Raw genomic sequence first — 14,611 nt, forward strand, 5'->3', positions numbered from 1 at the left:
CGCGCTTGAACGTGCCCTTTTCACAAAATACTGTGCGTCGAAAGTGCCCTTTTCACAAAATACTGCGCGTCGAAAGTGCCCTTTTCACAAAAAAGCCCCCTGCCCTTTTCAAATCCTAGCTGGAGCACTGTCTATGAATTTACAAAGTATTTCTGAAAATATATAATAGTGCGTAAATTTACGAAGTATGGTTTTGTTAAGAAAATATGAATTGACCTCATATTTCGGAAAATTGTTACTAGTGCGTAAATTTACGAAGTAAGATTTGGTTGATAATATATGAATTGATGAAGTATTTCTGAAAAGTTTTACTAGTTCGTAAATTTACGAAGTATGGTATTGCTAAGAATATGAATTTACCAAATATGTCTGAAAATGTTAAACAACAAAACACAATCAATGAGAAACAAACTAATCATTCTAGCAATTTGTATACATTTTTAACAAAACCTGTGTGCTGGCTATATCGATCATATGTAACCGTATAATATTGCGCTGCTTACTTCCCTTGGATATATCAGTGTTTGTTCACCTACGAATTTTAAATCGAGGCGTTTGCCGATATTGCTATTTCGGCATTTTCTTAAGACGTTTATACCGGTTAATAGCCCCGCATGATGTAAGTTTCCACATGTTATCAATGCTATATAACTTGTATTTTGTTAAGGCAGTAATTATTTATGAGGTATATTAATTCATTCAGGTTTTTTCAGTAAATGCTATTCGTACCCAAATTACGTCGTACCTACCCTTTCGACACAGTTGAGGCTATATGTCCTATATGTTAGGGTAATTTCCAAAGCTTTGCTTTCGTAACTATGTCATTGTTTATAACTTAGGTATAGGCTATACGTTTTACCTTTTTTCAGTCATTTAAAGTATTTTTTGATTACAATACATCATTTTCATTGTTCTTTACTGCAGAACTGAACATCTGTTATTTTGTTTTATTGCAGCAATTTACCACATACATCGAGTTGAATCTAAGAACAAATACTGAATACCACCACAAACAGTGTTCTTTTTCGACACGATGGGTCCGCTATCTGTTTCCAGAACAGAAAAGTAAATTGACCTACACTTTGCTAGTAGCAGATGGAGATGACTGGTACTGGACAGCGAACTAAATCCACGTTCAAAATTGGTCGCACTAAAGTCTCATCTGTATTTCAACCGGCTTAAGAAAGTTTATTGTATGTCAACACGGTATGTACGTCCGTTTTCTGCAAAAGGAAGGGCTCTTTATGAAGAGAGAATTGATGACTTTAGGAAGCGCTGTTCTGCTTCATGGCGCAAAGTGACTGAAAGTATGTGCATAGTAAGTCGTTTAACTTATGAGAGTAATGTTGGTGAAATTAACCTGATTGAACAGCAATTACCTATGAAAGTTACGTAAAAGTTAAAGACAAAATTTGATGTGTACTTAAAAAAATGTGAAAAGTGAAGCAAGTCTTAAAGAATTATCGGCTCTCACTACAGACGTGTCGCTACAGGAAAAAGCGAACTTACATGCGCTGGAAAAGATTGACCAAAATAAACAATCAATATTAAAAAAAGTCATATCCAGCATGAAGCCAAACTCTGTCCATGGTGGTGTGAAGACACACAGTTCGAGATCCTCTAGCCGTAGGAGTGAACTCATCGCATTGAAACAAGCAGAAGCCGAATCTGCCAAGATAAAACTGAAATATACTCAACAAGAAGCAGCTCTTTTGAAACAAAAGGCAGAATCAGAAGCGAATCTTCAAGTTCTTTCTCAGCAAAAAGCTTTTGAAGCCGACGCTGCAGAAGTAAAGGTACTACAAGAGCATGATGTCGAAGGCTCTGATGGGTCAGAAAGTCATGTTACAACAGACATTAAATTCAAATTGCAAACTTTGCCTGTTGTAAAACCTGACAATCTAGTTCAAGAAGTCATGAACAAATCCACAAACAATCCAACAGTATCTGACACTAATATGGGAGAAAATCTGTGCAAATTTCTCCTTAAAAAAGACTAGGCTCTCTCGCGACTGACTATATTTAGTGACAAAACTGACTTTTTATCCCTGGAAATGTTTGTATTAATATGTAAAATGATGACAATTTATAATAGCTGTATTAATACAAGTATCAAAAATGTTGATTTTTAATGCAAAAAATGACTTTGTTTGTGAAAATGTTCGTTTTAATACGAACAAAGATGACAGTAAATAATAGTTCGTATTAATACGAAATATCAAAAATGTTGATTGTTAATGCAAAAAAAAGACCTTTTCCCTGAAAATGTTCGTATAAATACCAACAATGATGACATTATGAATTTATCAAGTATTTCTGAAAAAAATGTATAGTGCGTTAATTTACGAAGTATGGTTATGTTAAGAATCTATGAATTAAACAAGTATTTCTGTTGTTTTTTTTAAGTGCGTTCATTTACGAAGTCTGGTTTTGTTAAGAATCTATGAATTCACCAAGTATTTCTGAAAATGTTTAATAATGCGTAAATTTAGGAAGTCTTGTTTTGCTATGAATTTGCCAAGTACCGAGTATTTCTGAAAATATATTTTAATAGTGTGTAAATGTAAGACGTATGTTAAGAATATATGAACTGACCAAGTACATGACTTTGTATTTCTGAAAATTTTTAATGCAGCATAAATTTACGAAATATGATTATGTTGAGAATATATGAATTGACAAAGTACGGGGTATTATAATATAATAGTGCGTAAATTTACGAAGTATGGTTTTGTTAAGAATATATGAATTGACCTGGTATTTCTGAAAATTGTTAATAGTGCGTAAATTTACGAAGTAAGGTTTTCCTGAGAATAAATGAATTGATAAAGTAATTCTGAAAAAAAATAGTAGTGCGTAAATTTACGAAGTATGGTTTTGTTAAGGATATATGAATTGACAAAGTATTTCTGAAAAGTTTTACTAGTTCGTAAATTTACGAAGTATGGTATTATTAAGAATATGAATTTACCAATTGTAGAAGAATATGAATTTACCAAGTATTTCTGAAAAGGTTAAATAGTGCGTAAATTTATGAAGTATGTTTTTGTTAAGAATCTATGAATTCACCAAATACTGAAATTTTTTAATAGTGCGTAAATTTACGAAGTATGTTTTGTTAAGAATCTATGAATTTACCAAGTATTTCTGAAAGTTTTTAATAGTGCGTAAATTTACGAAGTATGTTTTGTTATGAATCTATGAATTCACCAAGTATTTCTGAAAGTTTTTAATAGTGCGTAAATTTACGAAGTATGTTTTTGTTCAGAATCTATGAATTTACCAAGTATTTCTGAAAGTTTTTAATAGTGCGTAAATTTACGAAGTATGGTTTTGTTAAGAATCTATGACTGTTTTTTTTTTAATAGTGCGTAAATTTACGAAGTATTTTTTGGTTAAGAATCTATGAATTTACAAAGTATATCTGAAAATATATAATAGTGCGTAAATTTACGAAGTATGGTTTTGTTAAGATAGTTCGTAAATTTACGAAGTAAGATTTGGTTGAGAATATATGAATTGATGAAGTATTTCTGAAAAGTTTTACTAGTTCGTAAATTTACGAAGTATGGTATTGCTAAGAATATGAATTTACCAATTATGTCTGAAAATTTTTTATAGTGCGTAAATTTACGAAGTATGGTTTTATTTATGAATTTACCAATGAAAATGTTAAATAGTGCATAAATTTACGAAGTATGGTTTTGTTAAAAGTCTGGTTTTGGTAAGAATCTATGAATTCACCAAGTATTTCTGAACATTTTTAATAGTGCGTAAATTTAAATTTACGAATAATGGTTTTGTTAATCATATATTTCTTTAAAAAAAGAAGTTCATAAATTTATGCCACATGGTGACAAGCAATGAAAAAAACTAATGATTTTTCTCCCTTAAGATGTTCGTAAATTTACGAATAATTTCTTAGTTGATGTCAAATGTGTTCTTTTTGCATTAAAAATGTTAGTAAATTTACACACTTTTTTAGGAAATATACAAGTTTGATAATTCCTGTTCATGCATTTTGATTCAAGGTTAAATTTGTGTGCAATAAAAGTGAGAAAAAAACACCTGTTTTTCTTCATTTTGCAACGAAAAAAGGGAATATCAAAGGATATTCCCTCATAGAATTCCGATGCGTTTTATTCAAATTATTGTCATTTATGTGTCGCCCTTATATTAGTTTACTAAACACGTATATATATATTAAATAAACCTCATTCTTCACATGGCTGATTTAAACTTATGAAGCACGAAAACTATTTTAACAAGAAGGCTGCTTTTTGAAATTATTTTCATTTGTTTTCTCTTCCTCATTCCTGTTCAATAATTACGCTCACATAAATAATTTACCTCATACTACACATGGTTGATTTTAAATGAAAAATATATGTTTTAAGAGGAAGTCAATATCGGCGAAATCCACGGTTCGATGAGCATGTCAGCCGTTATTTGAATTAAAGGTATTGCATTACGCTTAGAATTTGATTGCAAATTTTGCTTTCATCAAAAATAGACAAGTTTTAAAATCACTTTATAACGTAATTTTAACATAGGGTGACTAACTGACTTTCCCCAAAGTGCTGCGTTTTATTGTGCTCTTGACGAAAACTGTTCTTTTTTTCAAATGTTGCTGTCTTTGTAAGGAGCTCATATGTTTTATTTGTGGCACTTACGGACAGACGCTCGTAAATACATTGACAATAAGCGCATCATTCCTAAATGGTTACCCTGAGTTTGAAGCGGTTAACGTGCGTTGCCTGTATACGTTGCATTTATTATCAGCAGCAGCATCGTCTTCCTTTTCCACATATTTTTTTTTCTTAATTTCCTTCTGATTTAATTTCCTCTTTTTTCATAAATATTATCAACAGTATTACCATTACATTTACCAAACACATATATCTTTGTTGCATGATCTTTCGCGTTGTAATGAAGTATCTTCCTTGCAAATAACAACCACGAAATAAACTTCACGGGTATTTGACTCGACTCACACGAAACGCTGATTTTGCTCGGTGACGCCGAACTGAGTTCGAGTTTGATCAGCGTCATTTTTTGTTAGATTTATTATATAGAATAGTTTTCATTAACTGTCTACGACATACAATAGTTTTTAAGGTGTTCATCTTAGAGTTCTTAAATGTAAAGTCTAACCAACACATACTTTAAAATGTGAAACGGAAAATATTTAAAATCCAGTTACAATAAATGGTTTAATTGAATTTAGTTTGCAGATACATTTTGATATTTGCTTCGTATATAACCTTTATTCTTATTTTTATTGTGATTTATTAAATCCTACCTGTTAACATTTAATCATTTCAATTCGCTTAAAGTTAGAGTTTTGCATAAAAGCGTATTACGATTTTGGTGATTTTTTAGAACATAACTTGCCCTGAATTATTCTGGCTGATTGCTTCGTTAAAACGTTCATTGGAGATTTCATTTTAATAGTTGTAACGTGAATAAAGCATCGACCCAATTATTTTGTAACAAACACATTAGATCTTTTGGTGTATTCATTTCAAATACACTTATATTTGTTAATGTAGCATCAACATACTAAACAATATCCCGAAAAGAGAAAAATAATGCATTTGAATATCAACCGTGCTTTCGTTTTGACAACAGACGACAGAAATGATTCGATTTACAATGTGAATCTAAATCTAGTTTTCGCTCAGATTCTTTCATACGACACAAAGACACTGTTTCATTTTACGGATCATTTCGGCTTAGAGGACTGGGTTAGTCAAGTAAAATATCGAATATATTTTTTTTTATAAACAACTGGTAGCAAGATGAATTGCAGATGATTGGTCAGTAACCACATTTTAACTAACTCTGTTGACCTGTAAATTCTTTTCAGCTCAATACAACAGTGAAAAATGCCCATAATATCCCTTTAACTAATCGTATAAACACAATTCTTAGTAAAGATTATAAGTTCGCTTGTTTGAAATAATGTATTCAATTCTTTTAAGAATCTATGATAGTCTATGATAGTTTTCTTGAAATTTGTCATTTTGTCAAAATGTGAACACGTCCTTTAAATAGTCGTTTCACACCATTGCCTTTACTACAATTACCGTGGTGTTATTAGTTACAGAGAGGTAAATTGGCAACGTATCGACTTTACTTTCAACCGCTCTTTCCTATCAAACCGTAATAACAGTCAACAGCTGAGGTTGTTCATGAAAGTATAGTTTTCATCATGGATGCAAAGCTTGCTGTGGTGCTGTCGGTCATCTCGTGTGTGATTAATATCATCGGCCTGGCGATTCCGTACTGGCTTACATATTCGATAAAAGGGGTGATTTTTCCGCCGGCTACAATTTAGGCCTTTGGATAGTCTGCGCATATACTGACGCGCCGGGCAACAGTATTCGCAAATGTCAAGCCTATGATGACCTTCCCAGTAAGTACATTTTGTTTAGCTAGTTTAAACCTATATATTTTTAATTCATGGTAATGGTAGCTCAAGTTCATACTATCATGAGTATTTGATATCATTTTTTTTAAGAGCAAGAAATGGTAACATTTGAGATGTACTATTTTTGTACATTATGCACTTTACAAAATAACATTCATTAGTTTCATAACATATACTAGGATACATAGGAAAAGTTTTATCCGTTCAAATGCGATGACAGCAATTGTATCCATATGTCCTTCTGTTTGTCATGCTCTATGTTCCTGAGGTTTATCCTTGTGCAAAAGGTAACTAAATTTAGTTGACTTAACGTGCATTGAGAAGATTTACCTCTTGGTGGTGCAGCCGAAGATTAACTTTCTTTGTGTTATGGTTTTTTAATCTAATTAAATTCCTATCCCTCGCATTTGCACTTAAGATAAAATTAAACCCCAGTTGTATTTATATGGTTTGAGGTTTTCATCGTAGTTCTTGTCAATTAAGGAAAATGCACTCGCAAAGGTTTAACATTTTAAGTTTGGACATGTTTTCATAACTTTGTCTGAATATTTTGTTGTCAAATAAAGTCTTGCAATGAAGTTTAATTTAACAATATTGAATAAATCCACTGATATTTTAAATGATTAGTAACCATCCGATCAAGCCAAAACAATTTGTCAAGAGAGCACTCGCACTGAAAAAACTAAATGTCAAACAGGCTTTTCAAACTTAAGTTGTGTGGAACGTGTGATTTAATGGGTGTTTGCGTTTTGAAAACTTAATCACGTTAAAAAAAATAAAAGCTTTCTTGGGAACTGCTTATAATAATTGAATTTGATTACATTACAAACATGTTTACCTAATGCACATTATAGAGGCCAAATAACGATACGCCCATTATTTTGACAGACTTAATTTTCACTGATAAGACAATTCTTAAAAAAAAAACTATTTTCAAACTTATTAATTTATGATCTGCGGAGATCTGTGTGAATAAGAAGTAAACTTGGAAAATCTTAATTATAGTTCATGAATAATCCTAATACAATTAAAGAAAATAAATGCAGTCTATTATCATAAATATATCCATAACGAATACTTTAAGATATACCTGAACGGACGGTAATATCGAATAAAAACATTAAGACGGCAATTACCATTCCAGAAGGCTAAACTTGATATTTTTTGCCTTCCTTCTTATAATAATTAATATTAAATAAAACAAGGATTTATTATTAATTCATTCTGTGAATCGGTTTTTGAAGGTATAGCGCATGGGAAGGGTTATTATTCATTTTTAATTGATATGGACCATTTAAAGCGAGACAATACGATTTTCATATGTGTTAAATTGTAATATATTGATAAATATATGTTACAATAACACAAAATAGGCAACAACAATTGTACATTGAAGACGAATTTCATAAACATGCAGCAAAGACAAATAAGCGCCCCGAGCCGATTGTGACGAAGATATTTCGGACATATTTTCCTACAATAACCTAAGCATTCGTCTTTTTATTAGAATCGGAAGTAGCGTTCGTGTGTCGTATGAATAGATATCGTTGTAGGAAATTTAAATGAAGCGTTAAACTAAATTTAGATTCACATCTTACATGCATGATATACATGCTGGCGAATTCGACTGTACATACATTTTCGATTTCAGAATTAAATTTCTGGCTAATTTCGCATTTTTCGACACACGTTCTTCTTAACTTTTATTTTAATTTATATTGAAATATATGTATAATATGTTTTCTTACACACTTTATATAAATTCATAAATATTTGACAACATCGTATAGTCTCGCTTTAAAATGCATGAATACTTTGATAGAGCTAGTTAAACAGCGGTATTGTATTATCATCTACAACATAGAAAGCAAATGACAAGTTTTTTACCCAAAATGTCGTACAAATGTCACGAAAAACACACTATAATGTAAAAAGATTTCGAGAAACTTACGAAACACTTGGGCATGCTTGAATCAAAGAATTCGATACATTTTATGAAAAAAAGAAAAAGGGAATAAATTGCATGAGATAAATAATATTTAATATGAGGCTATTTCACGTTATAAAACTCTACATAAAAGTAGTGCAAACGGAATTGCATAGGGTATACAAGCATATTTAATTAATATTAATTTATAGAACAAAGTTCAAGCTGATTGATTAGAAGGACTGCTTTACATTGACGATTATTAGAAGGAGCGCTTTATATTGACGATTATTAGAAGAACTGCTTTATATTGACGATTATTAGATGGGCTGCTTTATATTGACGATTATTAGATCGACTGCTTTATTTTGACGATTGTTAGGAGTGCTTAATGTTAAAGTATCACCAAATATGATTAGTGTACAGCTGAATTCTTCAAGGTAGTCTGTCAGAAGTTTAGAGCACATAGAATTATTACTTGCATGCAAAAGATAACAAGATGTTTTTCTTAATTAAAAACGACATTTAATAATCATTCTGGTATCATTTAATGCGGAAACACTAGATAACTTAACGAGCTGCTAAAATATGCCGAAGACAGCTATTTACCTGTATTTCTTATGCTTAAATAAAGTAGATTAATTATTTTGCATTAAACTATGGACTTCATAAAAATCGTTTGTTTTCAAATACTAACTATGTAAAGAGCAAGACCAGATTGTGTTCGGCGACACGCAAATACGACGTCACATATCAAGTAATTGAAAGGAATGACCAACCAGATAAGGACTACTCAAAACAATATTTGACATAACGTTCATCATCTCATTCAGGTATTTGCTAAGCTGATTATATCCGATATGATTCAGCGAGATTAATCTTAACATACAGAGCTAAATGTACATTCATAATGCCATTGAATAAGGACACAATGGCCTTATGCTTTACCTCAATTTATTTCGTGTTTCAGCCACGGTGATTGGCAGGTTGGCCTCGCCAAGTCATGACATTATATAAAGATAATCCGGTAAACTTTCGTCAAGATTGATTCAAATCTTTTGCAGATGTTTTTCTTCACACAAGGTATATTGAGCTCGTGGCCTGCATCCTGATTTTCTGCTCCACGATATGGGGACTCGTCCAGACGGTCTTGCATACCCCTAAAGTCTTGTACACGAAACCGTCAGGAGTCATATGTATCATAGCAGGTATTGTTTGCTTGGAAGTTCATCGTCGTTAACAGTATTACATTCACATCATAACATTTTTTATGTCTGACCACTTTTTCCTTCACAAACTAAGCATATCGAGACTTTGTTAATACAGTTGGTGAAATATTAGAGAAAACGATTTGCTTTAGGAAAATAAGTGTGTTAATCGCATGCATTGAAATAGTCTTTGAAGGTCAGAGCGTGTATTTCTAATTTTGCGTTCAGTTTCGCTAAAAAGGGACCGGGTTCGAATCCCGATGAGGACAATATTTAATTCAACTAAAGTCTTGATATCATTATTATTTTAGATTATTCCAAATATTATACAGTTGTCTGTGAATGCATTTCAAAAGGTTTTATTCATAAACAAAACATAATTCTGCAGAGGTGGAAGATAAACTTCCTTTGTATAACTGCTGCTGATGCTTATGAGGACGCATGTGCTACAGGTATTATGGCGCTGGTTGGATGCATAGTGTTCGCGACTAACAGCGAAATCAAGATCTCCGTGACTCAGGGCTATCGCTATCACGCGGGGTTCGCCTTGTGTATCGCAGCCGGGATAATGAGCCTTGTCAGCGGAGTGCTATACATGGTGGCTCGAAAGAACCCACAAGCACAGCCAGTATAGCCAGTCGCCATAATTTGTCTTATACATAAAATATTTTGTATATTGTTTTATCTTAGAGTGAATTAACGAAAAAGTTAACCAATACATGTACAAAGTCTCAAATGTAAACGAAAAACATTTAAACTGGAGTTACACACATTTAAATGAGTTTTACCAATATATTTTGGTTTGGCTTCTTGTAAAAAGTCATTATTCTATTTTTGTCTATTGTATTCTACTATATAATTATTTACGCACGTCAAATCACTTAAAGTAAGAGTGTTGCATAAATTCGTATAATGGTTTTTAAGCTTTTATATAATTCCGCTGTTGGTGCATTCTAATTCTCGCTATGATATTCGTGGCAATTTATTTTATATTGGATATTAATAGTTATAACTTGAATACAACCTTAACACACTGGTTGTATGGCTTGCAGCGGTCAATGGTTGCATATTTAAGTGTTATATGTGTATATATATGTTCTATATTGCCATGTTTATGTAGGTATACTTGTTTATAGTTGTTATAAAAGCCATATAAATGAATATAGTAAAATCATACATATGTAAAAACGAATTTGTGTTGTTGTTTTTTTCATATGTGTTCGATATGTTTATTTATGTATGGTAAAACACGGTCATATAGGTAAAATAATAATTATTCAAAAATCCCAAAGGGTCTCAATATAAAACGGCAAACTTTGAAAGAATTTTTTTGCCTTCAAAATCAAGCGAACTGTGCAAGCTTGGTATCATTTTAAGGATGGATTTGTTCTCTTCAAATGATTGTAGAAAATAAAACTCGCTCCACTGCAGTCATTTTTTGAAAAACAGGTTTCGGTGGTGCGATTTCGACAAACGCATAATACTTCAATAAACGCTCCCAAAACGTTCATGTTTAAATATAGTCCACAATGACATGCATCACAATGTTAAAGAAACACACCTTATATATAAAATGACCACAGAAACGTATTGATGCGATCGCTAAATGGCGTTGTTTCGTCAATGTGGCGACTCACAACCCACAAAAATGGATGCCGAACACGTGTGCATGTTTGCCGTAAAATCGAGTCGATTGTAAAGAATTCATCTTACATAAAAAATAATAATGCAATACGATTATAAGAAAGGTTACGATGATTTCGATGATTTCTATGATGATGATGATGATGATGATGATGATGATGATGATGATGATGATGATGGTGGTGGTGGTGGTGGTGGTGATGATGATGATGATGATGATGATGATGATGATGATGATGATGATGATGATGATGATGATGATGATGATGATGATGATGATGATGATGATGATGATTGTGATGATGATGATGATGATGATGATGATGATGATGATGATGATGATTGTGATGATGATGATGATGATGATGATGATGATGATGATGATGATGATGATGATGATGATGATGATGATGATGATGATGATGATGATGATGATGATGATGATGATGATGATGATATATAGCTGCATCTGATGATTGTTATAAGGACGCATGTGTTGCAAGTATTGTGTTGCTAATTGGGTGCAAAGTGTTCGAGACTAACAGCGACTTTAAGAAGACTAATGGCTTCAATTATCAAGCGGTATCCTGTGTATCGAAGCCGGACAGTTGAGCTTTGCCAGCAGTATTGCTGTACATGTTGGCTTGAAATAACACGCAGCCCACGCAGCGTACGCAGTAATCGCTGTCCGCTTGAAAACTAGTGACATTTTGCTTTTGTTTTTATTTTTTAAAAGTATCTATATATTTTTTATTTAATCCAGATTAGTACTGGTGAACGTATTTGTATTGTGAATGTATAAGAATGTTCAATGTCATTATTGACATATATTCTGAAGAGCTTTTTAATTGACTTTAGTTACAGTAATTTCTCTTGCGATTTAAAAACAAGGAATAGTTATAGACAGCATGTATAAGGTTGCTCAATGTTGATCTATTTTCTATTGGCTATTATGTATTGTTGAAAGTCTTTTAACTTACGTTTTAACAAGTCATATTAATCAAATTATGAAAAAATGATCAACAAATAATTTTCCAATCAGATACCAAAAAGTCCTTTACAACTTAAAAAAGAACTTTCTCAACGGAGTCATTTTTACTATGTTATTTTTAGTTTTATTATTTCATTACTAATAGAATAAAACATTCAATATATAACCCCTTATAAAATACGGCTCATCATATCTATTTACATGTTTACCATATATACCTTTTAATTAAGGCTAGTTAAGCACTTGTTTTACTGGTTTTTGGCATGACATCATTTCAATTTATTTTCCGTGTAGCATTGTGTGTCACCCAGAAAGCTTAAAAAATAACAGTTTTGGTGCTTATATTACACACATTTACATATCAGCAAAAGAATCTAGACATGGCTGCTTCTGAATCATGTAATCTAAGAAGGATGTACCAAAATAAATGGTTTAAACAGAAACTGAAGACGCAAGCACCTGTATGACAACAAACCATCGTCCTTGATGGCTCGCAATATTTTGCGATGCTTTACATACCATACTGTTCCAAAATTAAATGTATTAAAAAATATCATAAAACATTTGCATTATTTTAAGTATTATGTAATATATATATACCCTATGCACCCATGACATATGTTTGAACACATCCAAAGAGTATGTCAACCAAAAGTTTGGGTAACCATACATGTCTTGTTTATTCACTCAACATATTATAAAGCCAATACAACGTATATACTTTTATTCCTCCATATACAAGACACGAAGATCAAAACACAATATAACTATATATAAACAATGGTTAATAGATACAAACATAAACGATATATATGGATGTTAATATCAACATCGGCAAAAAAAGAGAACTTTATAAACAATATTATTTAGTAAAACTGTGTTATGTTACGTAGAAGAGTCTCCAAGTTGTCCCATCTAGGAGGCAAAAGCGAAATTTTAGAAAGGGAGCTAGGAGTATCGTGATATCACGATCATTATTAAAGTTAGATATATCCCCAGGATATCTGTGGCCTAGCACCGAAACACGAAATTGCTAGACAGACGATTCCTGGCTGAAAAAAAACAACAAACAAACTATTTAAATGTACTGTATATACTATATATAAGTTAATGTAATCGCAATGTAATCATTTAGTGAGTCCCCTACTGTGTAAACATCTTCATTTAAAAATGCATGAAAAGTACTGACCTAAATTTACAATAGCTAATGATCTGCCTTACAGCCATATAAATTATTTTAAATTTTACTTTTAAATGAACGTTGAGCTCTTGGTACAGGTGCTGCCTGTGACTCAACATGGTTATCTGATGATGATTTGAAGTTATTTAAAACTTCCTGATATAAATTATAAAGCTATATGCTGGACAAGCTGTTGTATGCCCATACTTAAAGGGACATGTTGACAGATTATCAAAATTACAATTTTCCAAAATTTTGTCACATATAAAAATAAAATAAAAGTTCAACATAAATATCACATGGGAGTAAAATACTACTTACAACAAAGACTGATAATGAAAATACAGTCTACTCTCATTATCTCGAAGTCGGTGGGAACAAGAAAAAATATTGAGATAACGAGAGCTCGAGATATCCGATGAGGCGTTTTCAAAGAAAAAATGAGACGAAAATTTACCTTGTTTTTAACATCTGAATATCTGCTAAGTGGTCTAAACAAAGCCGTCACCGTGTGGCATAATACTCACAACGGCGTAATATAACTCAATTCAATTTGGAAAGTTGTTTGTAAAAACAATTAGTCTTTTGGCCTTTCAGCAGGCTGTGTATTAATTTCAGTTAATTGTAGTTAAAGTGACAGGCCTTATTCAAGTGTTAATGGCTAACGACATTAGACACGTGCGGTCATTGATGCAATTAACGAATCGAATATCTACCGCACATTATAGGAACAGAACAGAACAGAACATAATTTTATTACACATAAACTTTACAGTTTATAGTGTTAAAAAAAATAATACAAAATACATGAATATAGTAAGTGGATTTAGCAGAAATTTTATAAAATAGTTATGGATGAACTATACTGATACTTTAACAAAACGTGTTTTAAATCACATGTTTACAGTGTATATTGCTACATAATTTTACTACTTTTATAATCATTAATAAGGTAACATATTAATTGTAAATTTGAAGGAGCATAGAGACTAACAGTGCCCATCCAAACCACATACATTTTTAGAAGCAACGGCACAATTACAAATTATAGTTGAACTTGTATAATATACATCAGCATAGTCTATAATCAGTAAAATATTAAAATAATTTTTAATTTCGAAATATAACAAGAATTATACTTTTGAAGGAGCACACAATATACATTCGAATCACAATCACAAAATCAGATATCAAAACAGTACCGGATAATACATACAGTTAATATGAA

General features: G+C 31.7%; 2 long non-coding RNA genes across 2 annotated transcripts; both read left to right on the plus strand.

Annotated features, from left to right (window-relative positions):
- Positions 1 to 462: 462 nt before the first annotated feature.
- On the plus strand, positions 463 to 1,751 carry LOC127848806 (uncharacterized). Its single transcript, XR_008034781.1, has 2 exons — positions 463 to 619; positions 957 to 1,751. It is a non-coding gene; the product is annotated as an uncharacterized LOC127848806 (long non-coding RNA).
- Positions 1,752 to 6,148: 4,397 nt separating this feature from the next.
- Positions 6,149 to 10,655, plus strand: LOC127848912 (uncharacterized). Its single transcript, XR_008034812.1, has 3 exons — positions 6,149 to 6,418; positions 9,425 to 9,568; positions 10,021 to 10,655. It is a non-coding gene; the product is annotated as an uncharacterized LOC127848912 (long non-coding RNA).
- The last annotated feature ends 3,956 nt before the right edge of the window (positions 10,656 to 14,611 follow it).

Source organism: Dreissena polymorpha, chromosome 10 (assembly GCF_020536995.1).
Source record: "Dreissena polymorpha isolate Duluth1 chromosome 10, UMN_Dpol_1.0, whole genome shotgun sequence".
Classification (NCBI taxonomy): domain Eukaryota; kingdom Metazoa; phylum Mollusca; class Bivalvia; order Myida; family Dreissenidae; genus Dreissena; species Dreissena polymorpha.